General features: G+C 29.3%; 1 long non-coding RNA gene across 1 annotated transcript; it reads right to left on the bottom strand.

Annotated features, from left to right (window-relative positions):
- Positions 1 to 4,394: 4,394 nt before the first annotated feature.
- LOC122269128 (uncharacterized) lies at positions 4,395 to 16,202 on the bottom strand. The gene is made up of 3 exons (XR_015432858.1): positions 15,998 to 16,202; positions 13,873 to 13,933; positions 4,395 to 5,148 (listed from the first exon to the last, which is right to left on the bottom strand). It is a non-coding gene; the product is annotated as an uncharacterized LOC122269128 (long non-coding RNA).
- Positions 16,203 to 20,360: the final 4,158 nt, after the last annotated feature.

The following is a 20,360-nucleotide window of genomic DNA, read 5'->3' as shown; positions in this document are numbered from 1 at the left end:
TTGAAATTTTGATTTAAATATACAATTTGACCTAAACTAATATTTTGATACAAACATACAATTTGAATCGAAATATGTATTTTTACCTAAACATAAACATAATAACGTTAAAGTAAAGTGATAGATGCAAATAAATCATTAAGTTGAAAAATTTCATGTAAATGAAATAAAATTCTACATGTTTTTTCGCGCATGTTCTGGTTATAATCGATAATTAAATCAAACATAAAAAATGATCCATATATAATTTTTAGAAAAACGTTATCGAAGGCTAACTTATCTGAAAAAAAAAAGAGATTCTTAATGTTTTAAACTCAGTGAATTCCATTGGATGATTTATAATTCGAAACGTTTTCATCGTCAGCTGTTGACAAGAGACATTCCATGCAAGAGAGAATCTTCACCAACAAACCAAATAATCACCTTCCCTTCTGGTTTTCAAATTTAAAGAAAATAAAAGTATATCTTCTTTTCAGGTATGACCTTGAACAATCGTCCCCTACTCATATCCGTTCTACTTCCTTTCCTCCAAGATTGAATAAAGAAAAAAGAAAGAGAAAAATGGAATCCTCATGAATGGCCGACCGGTCATGACCTTGAAGGGAACAAAAAGTTTCAGACAGAGCCCCCAAAATAGCCGCTACATGATTTTGGGGTAAGCAGTTTAACAACCTCCACTCCATCCCCCCACAATCACCCTTCCTGTGTAGCCCTCCTGCTGTTGTAAACAGTAAACATAAATATTTTGATGAAAGTCGTGTTTACTGTGTTGGAAACCGGATAACGCAATCTTCGCCAAACGTTTCCTCATTTCTCAGTTTAAGAACAATAAAATGAATTGCATTCATAATCGATTATTTCAACCTACAAGATAAGAGATATTGAAAACCGAGTTCAATTTCTCAACAATCTTGTATTATGTAACACTGTAGTTCTAAGAATTTTAACAACTCGAATTGAACATATCTTTCAAAGATATTCAATATCATATTATTTTTATTTTTAAAGTGGTAACGAAACTTAACAAGTTTTCTATTTAAATTACTTGTGCTTACGACTTTTCGAAAAGGAAAATTTTGTTTCTCAAAAAAAAGTAATAGAAATGATGGTTTCTATTACTGAGGAGAAATGTTTCCTTATTAGAATTTATTTTATATCTTTCTTTATTAACAATATCCTTCCTAAATTAATCAACTTAACTAATTATTTGAAATTGAAATGTATTTTTAAATGATTTAGTTTGATTATTTTTATGTTTTATTATTTGAAAAAAAAATTATAAAAAAATTGCAAACAAGGAGTACGAGTACATTCTAACCGTTTACCTGCTGGCTCATATTTTATTGTAGTGAGAAAAGCTACTTTGTGGAAAAAGCGGTAGCACCGCTTTGCTATTATATTAATCACACATTTTATTTATTATACTCAGTCCATTTATATTATATTAAGGACACATTTTATTCCACGAGATACGAAATGTTTTTAAAAGTTAAAGAATTAAACCTTTTAAGAATATAACATATTCTTTTTAAAATATTATTAACCGTTTACCTGCCGTACTCTTATTTTGCACTAATGAAAAAAATATCTTTATAAAAAACATAGTAGCAGGTTTGCATATAAATTTAATCTAAATTTTCTTCAGTTAACACTAGTTTTGTTAAAAAATGGACAACATATTATCATAGGTATTTTATATAATTGACACATTTTGGTTGATATGAATATTCAGTTTCTCAATATGAAAGTACATGGAATAAAAAATTTGAACTACCAGTATTTTTTAATGTTTTAAAAGATGAGCATTATTCCGAGATTAAATTACTCGCATGAAGTCACAAATGTCTTGCTTTTTCAAATTAATTTTAACTCATCCGGATTTTCCGGAAGATTTTATTTTCATATTTAAAGTGGTAGAAATACTCAGGTTATTCCAATTAACTTTTTGAATTATAATGATAATTGCAAATGAGTTTGACCACCACTACATATAAATAATTGCAATAAATATATCAAAGCACAATAATATTTGTGCAAGAGAATTTCAACGGGATCAAAATATAAATATATTTTTGAGTCAGATTGTTTTTCGTTTATTGTTTTACAACCACTCTGAAAATCCATTCTCGGAAAGAGTGAAAGTTGGCAGGTATGCGACAGTTAGTTTTTCTCGTCTTAATGTTGTTGAAAAATGAAAATGGGAACAATCATACCTGCCGACTTTTACGCATTTGGCGTAAAATTTTATTTTTATATTTGTAGTGGTAGTAAATATATACTATATTTTCTTCTTTAAACTTAATTTTAAAATGATTTTGATCACCACTATTCTCAAAAAAATTCAGCATATATAGTAATATGCGTTACTATCATGGTTGTCCGACTCGGGGGTATCCACCCCTAGCATTCAACCTAACTTCTCCCCCTCACTATCAGTTATCAATTTTTTGATCAAATATCTTACAGTTATATAGCTAGGCTCAGGGTATAAACCAACACCAACCAAAGCTTCTGCTACTTCTCTTGTATTTCATGCTAAAGACAGTACCACAGGCGCCTACGGGCACTACCTTATGATGAAGGAGTGGAGTGTCCGCTTCGCGGACAGGGACTCCGAAGAAGAACTCAGTCTAAGTCATGGTTGTCAGCTGATGTTTTTTCAAATACAGCGTATTTTTTTGCTTGCAATTGAAATTTTTATTCTATTTTACTACCACTGGGAAAAATCATAATGGAAGGGATTAAAAGTTGGCAGGTATGGGAACATTAATGTTTGACCAATTAAATAAATTGGTTTTATTTGACTTTGAAAACGACAGTTCACTAGTACGAGTTCAAATTTGGCACAATGTAAGCATTTTCTACTATGTTCCAGGGCTGTTATTTATCCAAAAAAAGACTGGTAGCCTAGCAATTTCAAATTAAATTACTTATTTTTATTTATTTTAACATAAATAATTCATTGTCAATTGTAAACATAAATTATAATTATTTGTTTGTGAAAGTCACGATTATTCCCATTCTAAACCACACTAAAGTAAAGATACACGCTCTTATAGAAGTAGAAAAAAAAGATTTTTCTACCTTTCTACATCTGCGAAAATAAAACAAGAGCAGCAACGAAACGTAGAGGTTATGTAATTAGAAACATGGAATTGGGGGAAAAAACATTCCAACTGCGCTGAATTATTGCAACTGTTTGTAAACAGAGTGTTTTTGGATCAGTGTTGTAAATCACAACAAGTTTTGACAGGTTTTTTTTTTGTGATGTTTCTATCTTCAATTTGTTTCCTGTTTTGCTGACGTCATTGTGTTGTTTATCTGTTATGGTTTTACATGAGATCAACAAATTAATAGTTTTTAATTGCAAATAAATACATTCAGTTACATAATTGCATCATAATGACAACTAGTGACGTCTGATTTTCTTGCATCAATGATATAGAGCAAAATTAACCACCCACTCCAGCCAAATGACAATTAAATGCGAAAAATGACGATTAAATTTTATCTGTCAATCGATACTCGATCGTCACTTTTTCTTACCCAAAATGCATCTTAACATGGTTTACCGAAGCTCTTTCGCTAGGGAAAAAAAAGAAGCCTAAGTTTAAGTGTCTTAGATTTGAAGCTATTAATGTCATCTTGACGTAAAGAACTTGACGTAAAGTCATGGCTTAAGAACGAACAAATAATTTAACCCTTTCTAAAGTCGTGGTAAGTATACTTACCACCAATTTTTAGAGTCCATGTTATCTTTTGTACCACTTTTAATTTAGGTTTCCGTTTATTAATAACTTCAGCTTTTTGAAATTGACAATCATTCTTTAGTATAAGAGAGCGGATATAAGTTATAAAATGCATAATTGCCTCTGAAGTTTGTCGCATTTATGATATTTAATTTAATAATAAGGAAAAATAAAAGTCAATAAGTTCCTAATAGGGTGTGGTAAATATGCTTACCACACAAAAAAAAAAAAAAAAAAAAAAAAATGGCATTAGAATTTAAATAAATTTTTCATAAGCTAAATGAGTCTTTCTTTTCTTATATCAATTACTATTCTAATATGAATTTCAATTCCAAAAATTCTTTAATTTACCTTTACTAGAAATAAATGGCCCTCTAAAAGGTTAAAATATTTTAAAAGTAATTCACCTTTTTTTAAAAATCGCCGATTTGGCGATATTTCTCCACCTTATCAAAATCAATGCCTTATGTTAATTTTTTTTTCTTCAAAATTTTATGAGCCCAGATAGTGCAGCATTGGAGGAAGTTTTAAATATTAAAAAAAAAAAAAAAAAAAATATTAGACCACAAATGTTTTTCATTTTCTCAAATGAAGGGCATTTATCCATATTGATGTTTGCATTATTTTCACGTAGTGGGCGCTGGCTAAAGATAGGCACTGTAGCAAACTCACTGCAGTTATGAAAATAGCATATTATCCTCAATAAAGCATCATTTTTTGAGACACGATAGAGCCTTTGAATAAGGAATATTACATAATAATATCCGGAAAATAATTTTTTTTCACACTTGTTTCTAAAAATTGTCGCTTAGTTTGGAAATGAACCTTGTAGTGTTTGCCCTATTTTGAGAAATGTCTTACATTAATAATGTAACGTTCAATAAACACACACTTTAAATATACATATGGCCTTATTTATAATAAATATTGAATTAGATATTTATGGAATCCATTTTAGTCCACGTGGTTCCGTGCATACCACAGGCAGACATTACCACTTCTTAGTGTAGCCATTCTTCGAAGCTGTATCATATAAACGATTACGATTATATGACACAAATATTATCAAAAGTTACATTTTTAATTTAAATAATTTTATTTACCACATTTTGAATACACTATAACATTGCCCCTTTACAAGATTAGCACACCCACAAATATAGAATTGCGTGAAAAGTATATGCTTTCGTGTTTCCATCAAAGAAACAACCTTTAATGCAAGAAAAATTGTCTCCATTGAGAAATCTTTATTGGTCGAGGCTACCAATGCAGACGGAAAAAGAAAAAATTTTTCCGAGAACTAATCAAACATGAATTTTCATTACAGTTTCGTCTTTTCTTTTCATTTGCTTTAGCCTGAATGGCATGACGTTAGTTCATTTTTGTTATCGTCTGTTTCCTAAAATGAGAAAATAACAAAAAATTAGATTAAAGGTGAAAAAAGAGCAGATTATCCGCTAACTCATCTACTTTTCCTGTAATAATTGTTTTCTTCCTTAAAGTGATGGTAAAAATTATGCTTAATAAGCATTTTTGTTTGTATAAATCTGTTCAGGAGGGGTACTATCACCTAATAATTGCCACCGAAAATTGCCCAAGTTGCTTTTCTATCTTTTCTCAATTAGCAATTATGCTATATAAACTCTTAAAAAAATCTTGATCTTATTTAAATTGATCTTAATATTATTTAATTTTTTTCGCAATCAAATATGATTAAAAAAACATAAATATTACAACTAGATATGTCAGAAAGAAAGAATAGTGTATTTTTTAAATGATTCGTTAATAGGATAGTCACTCAATCAGATGGATGAGTTAAAGCCCTTAAATGGGCTGTATACACTCAGATAACAAACTCATATAGGATATAGGTTTAGATTTTTTATTTATATTTTTTTGTGCAATAAATTTTCTAAATTAACTTAAATATCAAAATAACTTTTTTGACTTAACAAAAAGTATTTCTGACTGTTTAATATCCAGTTTTAAAATAAACTAGATACTAAACTATTTTGAAATAAAGAAAGCTTTATAATTATTTACTTTATGATCAATTACTTTTATAATTATTTACTTCTTTCAATGCATGGATTTTTCATCTTAGTAAACAACAAATCAACTACATTTATTTACTAAGTAAGCCAAACTCATTAGTATTTTAAACGTAAAAACAATTAAAATAAAAATTAAAAATTATAAAACTTAGGAGAACAAATGACCATTGAATTTTCAATAAAATTCGTAAATACCAAGAAATTTTTGAATTTTGGGTATTAAGTATCCCGGGAATACAACCTAAAAAAAGTAAATTAAAATTTGTGTGTATAATGCTTATGCTATTTCAATATTTTTCGAACCCCAAACGAGTAAACTGGGTGCAAAAATGTGAATGAGTAAAGAGAAGTACTTGTAACCTGCCTGACATGAACACGAACTTATCACGTGCATAAAGTGAAGGAGAAAAAAAGTCCGTTAAAATGTGTCTTCAGTTCAATAAAAATGAATCAGAACTATTTGTTTATTAGCTATGAACTCGAATTTTTTATAGCACCGAGGAAATTGTTGAATAACAAGGTCAGCATTGGTTATTGCTACAGATTCCGGTTTTTTTATATCTACTATGTATTGTTTAATTTGTTATCTTTATGAGAGAAATAATGTTATCCATTAAATTAATATGAAGTATTTTATGTAACATAACGTTTATTATTGATTCTGAAATAGTTGTCTATTTACATTTTATTTGAAATATTTTGTTTCACTTTTCTCATTTTATTTCTTAGTAAGTAAGGTGGTGATAAATTTTTATGAAGAAGGAATAAGGCAAATTATTTCACTATCTTGTAAAAGAAGGACCATAGAAGTATTTTTTTATAACTTTGATTTTTAATGTTTTCTATTACTTATATAATTATTATTATTATTTTAATCCTTTAACGGGCCCTTTATTTCTAGTAAAGGTAAATTAAAGTATTTTTGGAATTGAAATTGTTTTAAGAACAGTAATTGATATAAAAAAGAAAAAACTCATTTAGTTTATAAAAATGCCACTTTCTTGGTGGTAAATATATTTAACATGACCTATTAGGAACTTACTGACTTTTATTTTTCTTTATTTATAAAATAAATTCCTTAAATGCTACATACTTCAAAAGGAATTATGTATTTTACAACTTTAATACGTTTTTTAAAAGTGACAAATGGTTACCAATTTTATTCAAACTCATTTCAAGAAAGCTGAAGTTATTAAAAAATGGAAGCCTAAATTAAAAGTGGTAAAACGTGGTGGTAAGTATACTTACCACGGCCTTCAAAAGGGTTAAGTAATAATTTTCGAAGAAAATAATTCTCTACAAACCTATGTTTCAAAAAGAATTCTATCAAGTTTAAATTAGTAACTTTTCCTGCTATGTAGCTTTGTATAAAAATTTTCACTCTTACTTATTTAGTACGTCAAAACTAATTTTCTGACATTTTTCTTTTTAAAAAAATAAGTGTTTATTTCTTTTAATGCAGTAAATTTTTTGGTCAGCTAATATAAACTCACCCTTTTTTGTCCTAATCATATTTTTTCCCCTCAAAAAATACTTAATTGATAGTAATTTTAAGTGTCGTAAAATAAAATTAAAAGAAAAATTGAACTAATCAAATGTCTGCTTATTTTTTTTCAATCATGTTAAGTGGCAGCATCTTAAAAAAAGTTGAATAAAATCCCTTAATTTTATGAAAGATTCCAAAAAAGCTATCAAAATCTAAAATAATCAGGTCTGTTACTTATACGGAAAGAATTAAAAAAAAGTTGTAATGAACATTTTGTTAATCTTAGTCAGAAATAATTCATCTCCTTCCATTTTCTTTTAAAAAACAGGTAAATATATTTCTTGTAAGTGTTAATATCATACCTGCCAACTTTTAATCCCTTCCATTATTATCTTTCCCAGTGGTATTAAAATGGAACTAAAACTTAAATTTTAAGCAAACAAATACGTTGCATTTGAGAATACTTAAGTTGACAACCATGACAGTAACGCATATTAATATATGTGCTTAATTTTTGTAAGAATATTGGTGATCAATATCATTTAAAAATTAAGAATATAAAAAAATAATAGTATATAATTACTACCACTTTAAATATGAAAATAAAATCTTCCGGAAAATCCGAAAGAGTTGACAAGAATGCAATATATCAAGAAAGGAAAAAAAAAGAAAGAAGTGAAATGTTTTAGCTACCAATTTAAACTAAAATTTTTCTATTATTAAAGTTAATTAAGTCATTGATTATTGTTATGGTAAAAAGTTTAAACTTGTAGTTATTGTTCTATTTATGACTCACCTCGAGATAGCTAGAATGAAGTTGAGTTTAAGATTAATTTTTCAAACGTAGAATTTTACATTGAAGCCCAAATTTTGCTAACATTAATAAAAAATTTCTCCACAAAGCTAAGCAAATTATTTATTTTAATGCATTTAATATAGTTATTTTATAGTTTAACCGTTTATATACCAATGTTCTATTATTGGAACATGTCTCTTTTTCAAAATGTTAAATTCTTGTAACTCAAATCTTTGATTCTTAGCCCTGAGAATTGGAAAATCTGAATATTCCTATAAAATTAAATATCATGTGTTATACATCTTTTTCTGAAATCAATCAATTGTTGCATTTTTCAAACAAAATTTTGTTGCTTAACTGGTTAACGCCCAGCGTCATATATTTAGGACAGTTCCTTTTTTCAAAGACTCATCGTGGGGGGAAACTTTTTCAGGATTTTCATTTAACTGGGTGAATTAAAAGATTCACGGATACCACAATGATTTAGTTATTTCTGATTAGATCTAGAATTATAAGGAGCAAGTATTTCTATATCTCTCAAAGACTTTTTGAAAGCCCAAACAGTAGAAAAAACAATTAATTTCGATAATATATAATACCACTTTTTCCATAAAACCACTTTTTCTATCATTTCAATTTATAAATTCGGCACCAAACGTGTTAAGGAATAAAATTTCCATTCAGCCGTTTACTTGCCGGTCTCTTATTTTTCTAATAGAGAAAATGTCGATAAGAAAAACGTGGCAGCAGGTTTGGGAGTGAATTAAAAGGAAGTTCTTTTCCGTTGGGTATTAATTTTGATGAAATACGCAACAGCTGTTTTATTTCAGAAAAAAAATCAGAATTCACACGATACGTAATTTTACACAAATAATAGATTTTGGTTGATAGAAATATTCAATTTTGCCAATTATCAGTGCAAAAAATTAAATATTTGAGCTACCAATCTTTATCATTTTAAAGAACACATATTTAACAAAAATGAAATAGTGCCCTTCAGCCATTTTACAAGCTACGCAGTTTCGTCCAAAAAATTCAAATATTTAATTAATTTTTAAGTCAGTATTTAATTTAATTAATTTTATTATCTACAAAGGCCTTTTTAGAGCCAATTTACTCGGCTAATCACCACTACAAGTAATTGGTGCTGCATACGATTTATATTAATTTTATAGGCGCTGCAGCCGCACTTAGTAGCGCTGCAGTCGCAGATTCGTATAAAATTATATCTGCATTAATATAATGACTTTAAAAGATTTTTTTTATTTCTTCTATCTATTTCATGATTTAAATATTTCATTGATCTATTACAATCATGATGGATAGGTAAAGAGCCTAAAAAACTAAAAGACAATGACTATGGCATTCAGCTCTTAGGTCTCCAAAGTCGCCTTTGTCAGTCGCAATAGTCAAACCACTCTAAAATTAAAATTTTTTTTAACTTAATAATTAGCAGCCACACTGATTCAATAATTTAAAAATCTTCGTAAAAGTACTGTATTACATACCTGCCAACTCTTCCGGATTTTCGGGAAGATTTTATTTTCATATTTAAAGTGGTAGTAAATATATACTATTTTTTCTTTTATAAGCATAATTTTTAAATGATTTTGATCACCACTATTCTTACAAAAACTAAGCACATATAATAATATGCGTTACAATCATGGTTGTCAACTTAAGTTTTCTCAAATACAACGAATTTGTTTACTTAAAATTGAAGTTTTAATTTCATTTTAGTACCACTGGGAAAATGATAATGGAAGGGATTAAAAGTTGGCAGGTATGGTATTATTTATTTTAAATGATTAAGAGCTTGTAATAGTTCAAACAACATTTTAAAGTATGCGGAGAGCAAAGGTTAATTTAAATGCAAACCTGCTACCACGTTTTTCACACAGGCACTTTCCTCCGTTAGTGTAAATAAGAGTCCGACAGGTTACCGGCTAACTTAAATTTAGTTAATTAAGTAATACACTAATAAATAAATAAATAATCTGATCATGTAACGCAAATGCGGGTTAGCTCCATTAAAAAGTCCACCGCATGAAGGCTAATTTCTCCCAATACTTGATCCAGGAGTTCCCTTGTCTTTTGGATTGGGTTCAAAATTACAAGGCTACGGAGTTGAACATTGGTAGTTCTAAACACAATAAATTGGGTCTGCTGTTCAATGACGGTTATAAAATAAAATAAAAGCTGGAAGCCGAACCGCCTTGGCTTTCGCCTTCCATTGAGGTGAACCGGGTTCGAATCCCAGCGAATTCACACCGACCACATTGGTGACGTTAAATATCCTCAGCGGGTTAGAGGATATTTCACGGCATCACTAACAGTTAGAATCCTCTTGCCGTCAGGCTGACCGTGGGAGGTTCTTCTCGTCTTAGTCGTAAACCCAAATTGGGTTCAACGACGGTTAAAATAGTATAAAACAAAATAAAAACCTGGAAACAAATATTGTTTTTCTACCACTGGAAAAAAGCATACTGTTAAAGCCGAAGAAGTTGGCAGCTTTACAATTACAATGTTAAGCTTAACAGTTTATATGCCAGAGTCCTATTTTGCAGTAATGGGAAAAGTGTCTTAATGAAAAATGTGGTAGCCGGTTTGCATATAAACTTTATGGATATTTTATTGAATTAACAACAGTGATGCCAAATGTTCCGCATTCGGTTAAATATTTTAGAAAACGTTGGAGAACTACAAAATAAAATATACAGATTTTCGGTAAATTTTGCCAACTTTTTAAAAGGCTCAACACTGCTTAAGTTTAAGAAAATGACTTGTTTCATAAGCCTTTGAATTATTTTGAAGTAGTGGTGACAAAACCCTATAAATCGAATCTATTAAAATAGGAATCACACATTAAAAACTACCACTTGAAAATCAGGAGTACTTTGTCTTATCTGGAGCAACCAATTTGATTTTAAATAAAACATAACAATTATCTGATCCTAGTCCTAGAGTTTTGATTTTATTGGGCACCTGGGCCGCGAAGCGACCCCTATCCCATTAATCTGGAATTTTAGCACTGTTTCGGTTGAGCATTGAGGTAAGCAGGCAGTGGAGTTGCTTTTATGAATGTTTCAAGCACTTTGCTTGAATAACTAAAAGGAACCAAAAAATAAAGTGAGCAGCTTGCTCTAAACTGTGTTTGTTTGATTTTGGAGTTATTCAGAATTGTATCAGCATGAGGAAACGTTATTTTCAGAAGGTTGATGAAATTATTTGTTTTGATAGTTATGATAAGAGGCGTCGGAGGTGAAATGTGCAGCTATTGGTCTGTAGTTTTTATCTTTCATATAAATTTCAAACTTAAAGATTTCATTAAAATTTGCTGTTTTACATTCTATGGCTTTATCGAAAAAATCTGCGTTTTAGCTTGTATATATGCTGTGATAGAGTTGGTATTTTAAGGTCTGCATGTATATTGGTATTCCGGATAAACCATCTTGCACAGGTTATTTTTCTAAGGATCTTGTTTTGGCATTGGTTTAATTTCTTCAGTAGATGTTGAGGTATCGTTGTCCAGGCAGGTGAGGCATAGGTAAGTATTGGGCGGATCATTGCTGTATACAGTAGCTTCTTTAGTTTAAGTGACATATTCTGATTATATATTAACGGTTGTTATAGCTATTATTGCTGCAATTACTTGATATTAGAAATGATATCCCAGGATACCTGTTTTTGCTGTCGTAGACTATTAACCCTTTCGCACCGACTTTCACAAATACGTGCCAGCATAAAACCGTATCAATCAGGGTAAAAAGATAAAACTGGTAATCAAAGTATTTCTTTATCAGTTTATTTGAAGGCGGAGTTATAATTGTTTGATTTATTTAATTCTCCATTACTTTGTTCAAAATAAAACTATTTAGTTATAAGTTTGAATTAACATTGATTACATATATGATTAAACTAACAATAATTAAAATAAAAGCAAAGTAAGTCTGTCAAATTAGCAACGACTACATTTAAGTTACCGTTTTTTATTTAATTACGTCCTGATCCTGATTTTGTACGAATGCTTTTCTGATTCACCCGTCCCCAAGGGGTTAAGGCAATAGGTGCGATTGCTCTTGTTTTCCAGTGGCGTCATCTATGGACTAATATTCAAGTATTCGACTTTTGCGAGACCCACGCGTCTATAGAGCGGACTCATTCATATACGCATTCATTCATCCACAGATCACAATTTTGACCTGAACCAGAGAGCGATCAATTTCACATTCAGTATAGTTCGTTCACCAGGAGTTGGCACTTGGCTCCACCTCCTCGGAAGCAGAGTTCATTTCAGCGCGGGGGAGTTAGAGGAAAAACATTTCCCCGCTTGAAATCGAGATAACCTCTAATGCACGCAAAGCATCCACACGGTTTTTTATAGGTAGTCCAATCAGACCACTATGAAGGGAAGCCAGTTTACGAAAGAGCCCTTTAATAGAAAATCTAGTAAAAATAAAAAAGTGGTAGCAAATATATGTCTTAAAAATTATTTAATTTTTGAATATGATTAGTTTGTCTTATTTACTTGTCTATCACTACAGATTCAATTCTCAAATATATATGAAAAATGCCTCGCAGTCACTTTTAACATAGAATTTGGTTTCATGTGCTCAAACTGTTCACTTTTTAAATAATCTGCGTAGACTACTTATAAGAAACCGTGTGGAGGCTTTCTGATGTAGAAGGTGATGGCCGAACACAAACAGTGAATTCTTTTTCAGTCACTTACTTCGCTTTATCATCAGCTATTATACCTTTCGTTATTCTAGCTAATTTATATTTAAAAACTTTTTCCCAGCAAAATATCTCAAAAAGAACAAACTATTCAATAAAAAGAGAAAAATATCAACAAGTTCATGAAATAAAATGCACATGAGGATTGCGAAATAAATATTTTTGTCATACGATCGCCAAATAGCAGCCACATCCTTCTCCCCAAAATAGCGAAATAGTATCATCCGATACCACGTGAGGAAGGCGGAGCCAAGTGCCAACTCCTGGTAAACGAACTATACTTCCAGGGGTATAATTTGTTATGGGAACCTGGAGGACTTTGTGACCCGACAGATCTAACGTGAATCGATCACCAGCTGGATTTAAACTCCCATTTTCATGAACATTAGCAGAGATGCCAACTGCTCCGGACACGCCAAAATAATTAAAAAAACGGTAAATAACTACAAAGTAAATTCTGAAAATATTTGACTATTTTAGCTTGCTTTTTAAGAGGTATAGCATGACATAATTACATTAAAGTGGTGAATTATATAAGCCTACGAATTATTTAGAAATAGTGGTGGATAAAAATCTACTGAATTGAATTTATTAAACCAGGAATCACAATTGATAAACTACCACTTTAAAATATATGTTTGCTGTCCGGAGCAAGTTGGCATCTCTGCATTAGTCCAGCTCTCTGCCAACCAGGCTATCCTAGCCGACCCAGAATATATAATTTTATATTATTATTTTCTAGTTGATTTCAATAAGCAGCTTCTCCTATTATAAGTGCTAAGATTAAGGATAAAAGATTTCAGTTACCAGTCTTTGACATTTTGAAAAAAAAGTTCCAAGAATGAAACATGGTCGCTTAAACAATTAAAATAGAATTTACAAATTAATTCAAGTGAAATTTTCCCTATATTTCCTATTATATTTCTGTGTAAGTAGTAGTTCTAGAAATTGTAAAAAAGTTATTTTTCACCCTGATTTGAAAATAAACAAATAAGAAAGGCCATACAATCTATCAAACATTTATATTAAAATTTAAAAGTCTGGACTTACACAATACAATTTTGTTTCATTCAAGCTCCTTAACTGAAGTATTAAAAGCAAAGACTCATATCTAAATATAAAAAGTACAAATACTAAGATTAAGCAAGAAATGACTGACTAAAATACTAAATGAAGAGTATTCAGATATTTTCAGAAAAACTTTAAGTGCACGTATGATTGAGCTTAGTTCATGACATGAATAATAATTTATTAAATGGTTTTGGCGAATAAAATTAGATTTCATGCTCCGCATTAAATATGAGGCTGACTTTTAATGGAATAGAAAGCCAACAACTACTTGAACGTGTTTAAGTTACACGTGTGGTAGAAATTTTCCTTCTTAATAATTCGGTTGATGATCTGTCAAATTTTATCCTCTGCTATTCTTTCTTGTAAATGAATTTTAGAATGTGATTCACGAAAAAAAAGTGACCTTCGTGATTTACGCAAGAAACTCTCAATAATGGTAAGGAAGAAAAAAAAATTAAGGCAAGGTCTCATACCTGCCAACTTTTAATCCCTTCCATTATCATTTTTCCCAGTGGTATTAAAATGGAATTAAAACTTCAATTTTAAGCAAACAAATACGTTGTATATAAGCAATCCTAAGTTGACAATCATGATAGTAACCCATATTAATATATGTGCTTAATTTTTGTAAGAATAGTGGTGATCAAAATCATTTAAAAATTAAGTTTATAAAGGAAAAAATAGTACATATTTACTACCACTTTAAATAAAATATGAAAACAAAATCTTCCGGAAAATCCGGAAGAATTGGCAGGCATGAGGTCTTTTGAAAGGTTATATATATTTTCGATTTTTGATAAAAAAATATTTTATTGAGTGGTAGACAGTAAAAAGCAAAAGCTCTCAAAATTTTTGTTAACTTCGCCAGCGTTTATTGATAGAGTAGGGGTCAAAGCCTGGTACTAAAATTAAAATAATGATAAGACAGTCTTGAAATTATTCTTTTATTGTGGACAAAATGAAAAACATTTTAACTAATAAAAGTTATGTTAACAATCTAAATATTAAAATTTAGTTCTAACACTACGTGCTGTGTAGTTTTTAAATTGATGGAAAACAAAAAAAAGTTGCATATTTTGTTAACATTAACACGCTGAACGCCATGCTAATTTTACATGTCTTGCCCGTCAGGCCACAGCGGTAAGTAACAACAAACTAAATTTGCAAAAATTAGACAGATTTTGCTAGATTTTAAAAGATTTAGCATGACATATCTGAAAAAAGTGGTGAATTACATTACGAATTGTTTAAAAATAGTGGTGGATAAAACCTAGTAAACTGAATTTATTAAACCAAGAATCACAATAATTAAGTAAATTTTGAATAAATTTTCTGCAATTCCATAACAGAGTATAAATTTTATCGCTCTATATCATGTTATACGCTGTAAGCCAGCTGTTTTTCGCAGCCTATGTGAAAGGTCAGTGTCAGCAAGCGGTGGCAGACGCAGCCTAAATGTAATTTCAGTGTCAGCCATCGATGGCTGACGCAGCATAAATGTAATTTCAGTGTATTACAATATGTAATTTCAGTGTATTACAGTATTACCACTTATGACTGACGTGGCGCTCAACGTGTTAAATGAAAACTTTAGCATGATAGCTACTTTTTAAAAATTTTTTATAGGAAGCTTCAGATCCTGATAGTAATTCAAGATCTATATCACCGATATTGTAATACGTGGTGGTAGCCACAAACGAATAGTTGAATTGGGATATTCATCAATCATGAATTAAATTTTAACCACATTCCACTGTAATGAATCTTCTTAACTAAGTGTTAAAACTAATGAATTTCAGAAGGAATATATTTAAGAAATTAATTTAGAATTGAATAACTAAGTGTAAAAACCATTGAACTTAATATCTAAAATGAAATTAAAGTTCTGATCAGTGGTATGAAACAATTTTCACCACGCTAAAAAAAAATCTTTCCACAGCGTTGTAAACCTGATTATTTTCGTAACAGCTGACAATTTAACGAAAAGAAAGAAAAAAATAATGTATTCACTTTTTCAGACTTCCAAAAAACTATTTACTATATTTTTAATACGTTCGATCACCCCACATTATTATGAATTCGCTCGTAAATCGAATACAATTACCTAGAAATGGAATAAAATTGATGAGCAAGACACCAGCCGCCGTCGTACCAACCAAAACAACGAAAGTCGCCGGTAAAAATTTACTAAGAAACCTGGCATCTTGAGGTGTTTATCTCTGCTAAGCAAAGGAAGTGCGCCGAGTTGAAGGCCATAACAGTATTTTTACTTCGCACTTTTTCTTGCCAAGGTCAATACCCAATTGCGCTTCGGAAAAATCATCTGCATTTTTACCGGCAGACAGCGGTCGTCTCTTATAACCATCGGTTGTGGAAGTAGCACACTGCAAGACGCGAAACTACTGTAGTAGCTACTTTTTTTCGTAGTTTGTAGTGTAGTGTGATGCTATTTAAAAAAAATAGTAGCGAGTCGTGCAATACGAAAAATAGCGGTACTGGCAACAATTTTTACGTTTAGTTTAGTAAAGAAACAGGGTTCAAACACAACTAATTTTTCGAAATTTAAAATGAGAATTTTCGAAATTAAAATTTTAAATGCTCGTGTGACTGGGAGTTTACAGGAATTACGTAAAACTAATAAGAGCCCGGATTTTGAAGACCTAAAAAATCTCAACTAATGCCCTTAAAAAGTGCAAAAAATGCCCTTAAGAAGGGCAAAAAAAGACCTTAAAAATGCAAAAAATGCCTTAAATAAAGTAAAAATATTGAATTAAAAAATTTTTTTGCTCTTTAAAATTATTATGAGTCATTTAAAAAATATAAAGCAATGCAATACTTGTTCTACATTCATTAAATTTTGAAAAATATGTTTTATATCCTAAAATAACAAAAAAAGGAAAATATATTGACACCAAAATATTTTTATTTTGTATAAAAACTTTAATGGATATAACTACTTCCATCTCATAATATTACTAAATATCAGAATTATATTGGATTATTGAATGTTTTTTGATAATTTGAAATGTAAACGAGCGTCTCTTGTCTGAAAGTAAATTTTCATTCCTGCAGAAGCTTCTTTCAGCATCTACTGATGTTATAGGTGCGTACTTGAGAAAGACGGTCTCACTTACTGACAATTCTTCTTCAATTTGAAAAGATTTTGCTTCACCTGTTAATATCCTATAGATTTTCTTCATTGTTTGGAAGCCAGTGTAATAATGAAAATTGATAAAAAATTGGAAAAAATTAACAAAAAAACTTTAAAAAATGCATTAAAATGCAAAATACGCCCCAAAATTTAAAGAAAATGCCCTATAAATCTAAAAAAATGCTCTAAAAGACAAAAAATGTCCAAAAATGCAAAAAAATGCAAATGTCATCAAAATCCGGGCCTTACTAATAATTAAGCTAGCAATTCCAAGTAATAGATAATTTATCACTTTAGTTGCGCTTTCACATGAAGCAGAGAAAATTGAAGAAGAGAAGAAAAGAATATTTTGCGAATATTGAAACATTGATGTTATTTCATTTTCAAAGGAAGAAAACATATTTTCGATGTACTTAATTTCTTAGAGGAAATAGAAGAGCATTAGCCATTTAGCAAAATTGGGAGTATTTGATAATTTCCTAGCATTTCTAAAATTAAATATTCGCTTTCGAGAAAGGCATAAGAAGTTGAGGATCAAATAAACAAATTCGAAAAAAAAATGTTTTAGAATAACAAACTGACAAGTTAGTACGAATAAATATTTCTAAATAATTCTTCATCTTTAATGTAAGCCAATTTTTTTTATGCAAAACCATTTTTAACATAATATGTAAATTAATTTCTACAGCAGTGTCAATTTTTATTTTAACAGGATTTTTTTAAAATTCTCTCTAGTGAATACTGAGTGACCCCACTTCTCTGCTACGTAAGTCGTGGTATGAAGAAACGATGATGCGATACGTTAATATCAAATATTTCTTATCTTAAGTTTTATTTCGTATATATATGTATAAACAAGGGTTGCTACTCTTATACGAAAACGATCAAATTCTGATAATAAGAATATTACATTTATATTTCTTTTCTCAGGAAAATTAACTGTTCTTTATTAAAATTACAAACATTTGCTGACTTGTTTGCTCAATTTAGGCTTATAAACCTTTGTCAAGTAGAATAGATAGACCAATTTAGAGAAGGGCATCACAAAGAGTACATCCAGGGTTCGAACCCGCCAACTCCACACTTCACACTGCGTTTGACGGGTGATACCGCTGGACCAGGAAGCCCCAAAATAAATGTTAGACGTGATTAACACGCGATCTTGCATTTATTTCTATCTTTATTTTCTTTATATAAAATGGTGGTCAAAATACTTTTCAAATACATTTATAAATACAAATTATGAAAAGAAAAAGCATAAATTTTACTTCCACTTTAAACACACAAATAAAATATGAGAAGAAATTCATAAGATTGAATAACTATATAGTTTTAACTCAGATATAAAGCATTAACGAAGAATTAATTGATTAATGAAAACGATTTTTATATGATGTTTATACTCAACCCTGAGGTTAATGAATGCGATGAGATTATTTGATGTTTAAAAATCAGAATACATGGTATAATGAAAACGATATTTATACGAAGTTTATATATAAACTCAGAATTAATGAAAGCGAATTTTATGTATATTTTCATTTCAGAATTGATGGTCATATGAAATAGATTATCTTTTCTTTTTCATTTCTAGAATCAGGAATGCGAGATGAATCATTGCTTGTTGATAAGCCAGCAGCTTTTAAAAATTTTGATGTTTACAATTCGAACGTGAATCATACATGAGTAGTTCATATTTGTGACTCCCAACAATTTGATTATCTATCTTCCTTCGTCGTTTTGAAAACATTAGTTGCATTGTTAAGGAAATAAGGTTAACGACGACTAAAAAAAAAAAAATCACGAAAGTAATATCTCTAATGAAAGGATCCAAAAACGACTACACGTGTATTAAAAAAAATGCGTTTATTTATTGGATAAGTTTCAGGTAAAGAGCAGTTGAATGATTCATAAATTTATGAGGTTTAATCCGTTAAATATACATAAATTATACACTCAGGATTTAAAATATATACTGACACTATCAGATCGGATAAATAACTACGGATTTTGAATAAGATTGTATATTTTTATTTAATTAGAAGCAAAAGTTATGTGTTTCTTTAATTCTTGGATTTAAAATGGTTCTGAATGTCACTATATATAAATGAATGCATCCATAAATGCATAATAATTATATGATGATGTGATCATATGATTATTATGCATTTGATTATTATGTTTATACATATTAATGTGATTAATATGCATCATATATGATTATATTGCATAATAATCATATATATTATATATATGATTATTATGCGTATAAAGATCTGGAAAAAATAAATGAATAAAAAATATTTCATTTAAAAATACTCAGGATTTTTATTTTTGGAAAGATTAAAAACTGTGAGTTATAGTTAGAAGTTAAAAATTTTAATTTTATATTAATTACCATTATTATTTTAAAAATCAAAGGGTTACTTTTCTTTTTTTTCAATTGAAAAAAGAAAAAGATATGAGCTGTAAAAAAATTATTGTCTTTAAGATTAGGAGGTTAGAGCGGACAGTTTTTGATAATTTATCAAAAAGCTAATCATTATTTTGATTATAGTTAGTATTTTTTTAATAAAATTTAATTAGTTTATTATCATTTTGTATGACAGATATGCTGATTTGGTATTAAAATTATTTATTAATCTTTTAAAAAAAAATTTTGTTCATCCTAGTCTCATAGTAATGGGCAAAGGTGGACTCATTTGAAAACTTACTGTTTAATCTATAATTACTTATAAAAGAAGCAAGTAATAACAAATTAAACTAATTTTAGTTAAAAATACAGTCTTGAGTAAATATAAAAATCTTTATGATAATTCAATACTTATTCTACAATTCCTCCCATTTTAGAAAGAGAAAAAATTCTTGAGTAAGGGGAAGCAAATGTTACTATTTACATTTTATTTTTGGTATAATAAAGTTCATTACAATGATTTAGCCATTACGATATTCAAGCAATTTTTAAAAAATGCTATATAAGACCTGGAGTTAGTTTGAAAAGGTTTTTTAAATGATAGACAAATTAAACAAAATTTGTAAACTTAAATTGTTACTACACTAGCACTATAAATATTGTAGGAATCTACAATTTTCGCTATTGGAAATATGCAAATGTTGTATCAGGGTTCATTACAGTTCTTTGAAAACCCTTAGAGAAAATGAGACGAAATTCTATCATTTAATAAATTTTGCGATCACCAATAAACGTTATTTTACAAGGAAAATATGACTCCCTGAGAAATCACAACCCATAAAAGATATTTATCTTTCAATTTTAAAGAAATTACCTTGAACTTTGAAATTTTTTTCAGGGGAG

Source organism: Parasteatoda tepidariorum, chromosome 4 (assembly GCF_982258835.1).
Source record: "Parasteatoda tepidariorum strain Cologne lab strain chromosome 4, Ptep-v5.0, whole genome shotgun sequence".
NCBI classification, from domain to species: Eukaryota; Metazoa; Arthropoda; class Arachnida; order Araneae; family Theridiidae; genus Parasteatoda; species Parasteatoda tepidariorum.
The sequence above is the reverse complement of the archived record's forward strand: the minus strand, read 5'-3'. Positions and strand labels throughout refer to the sequence as shown.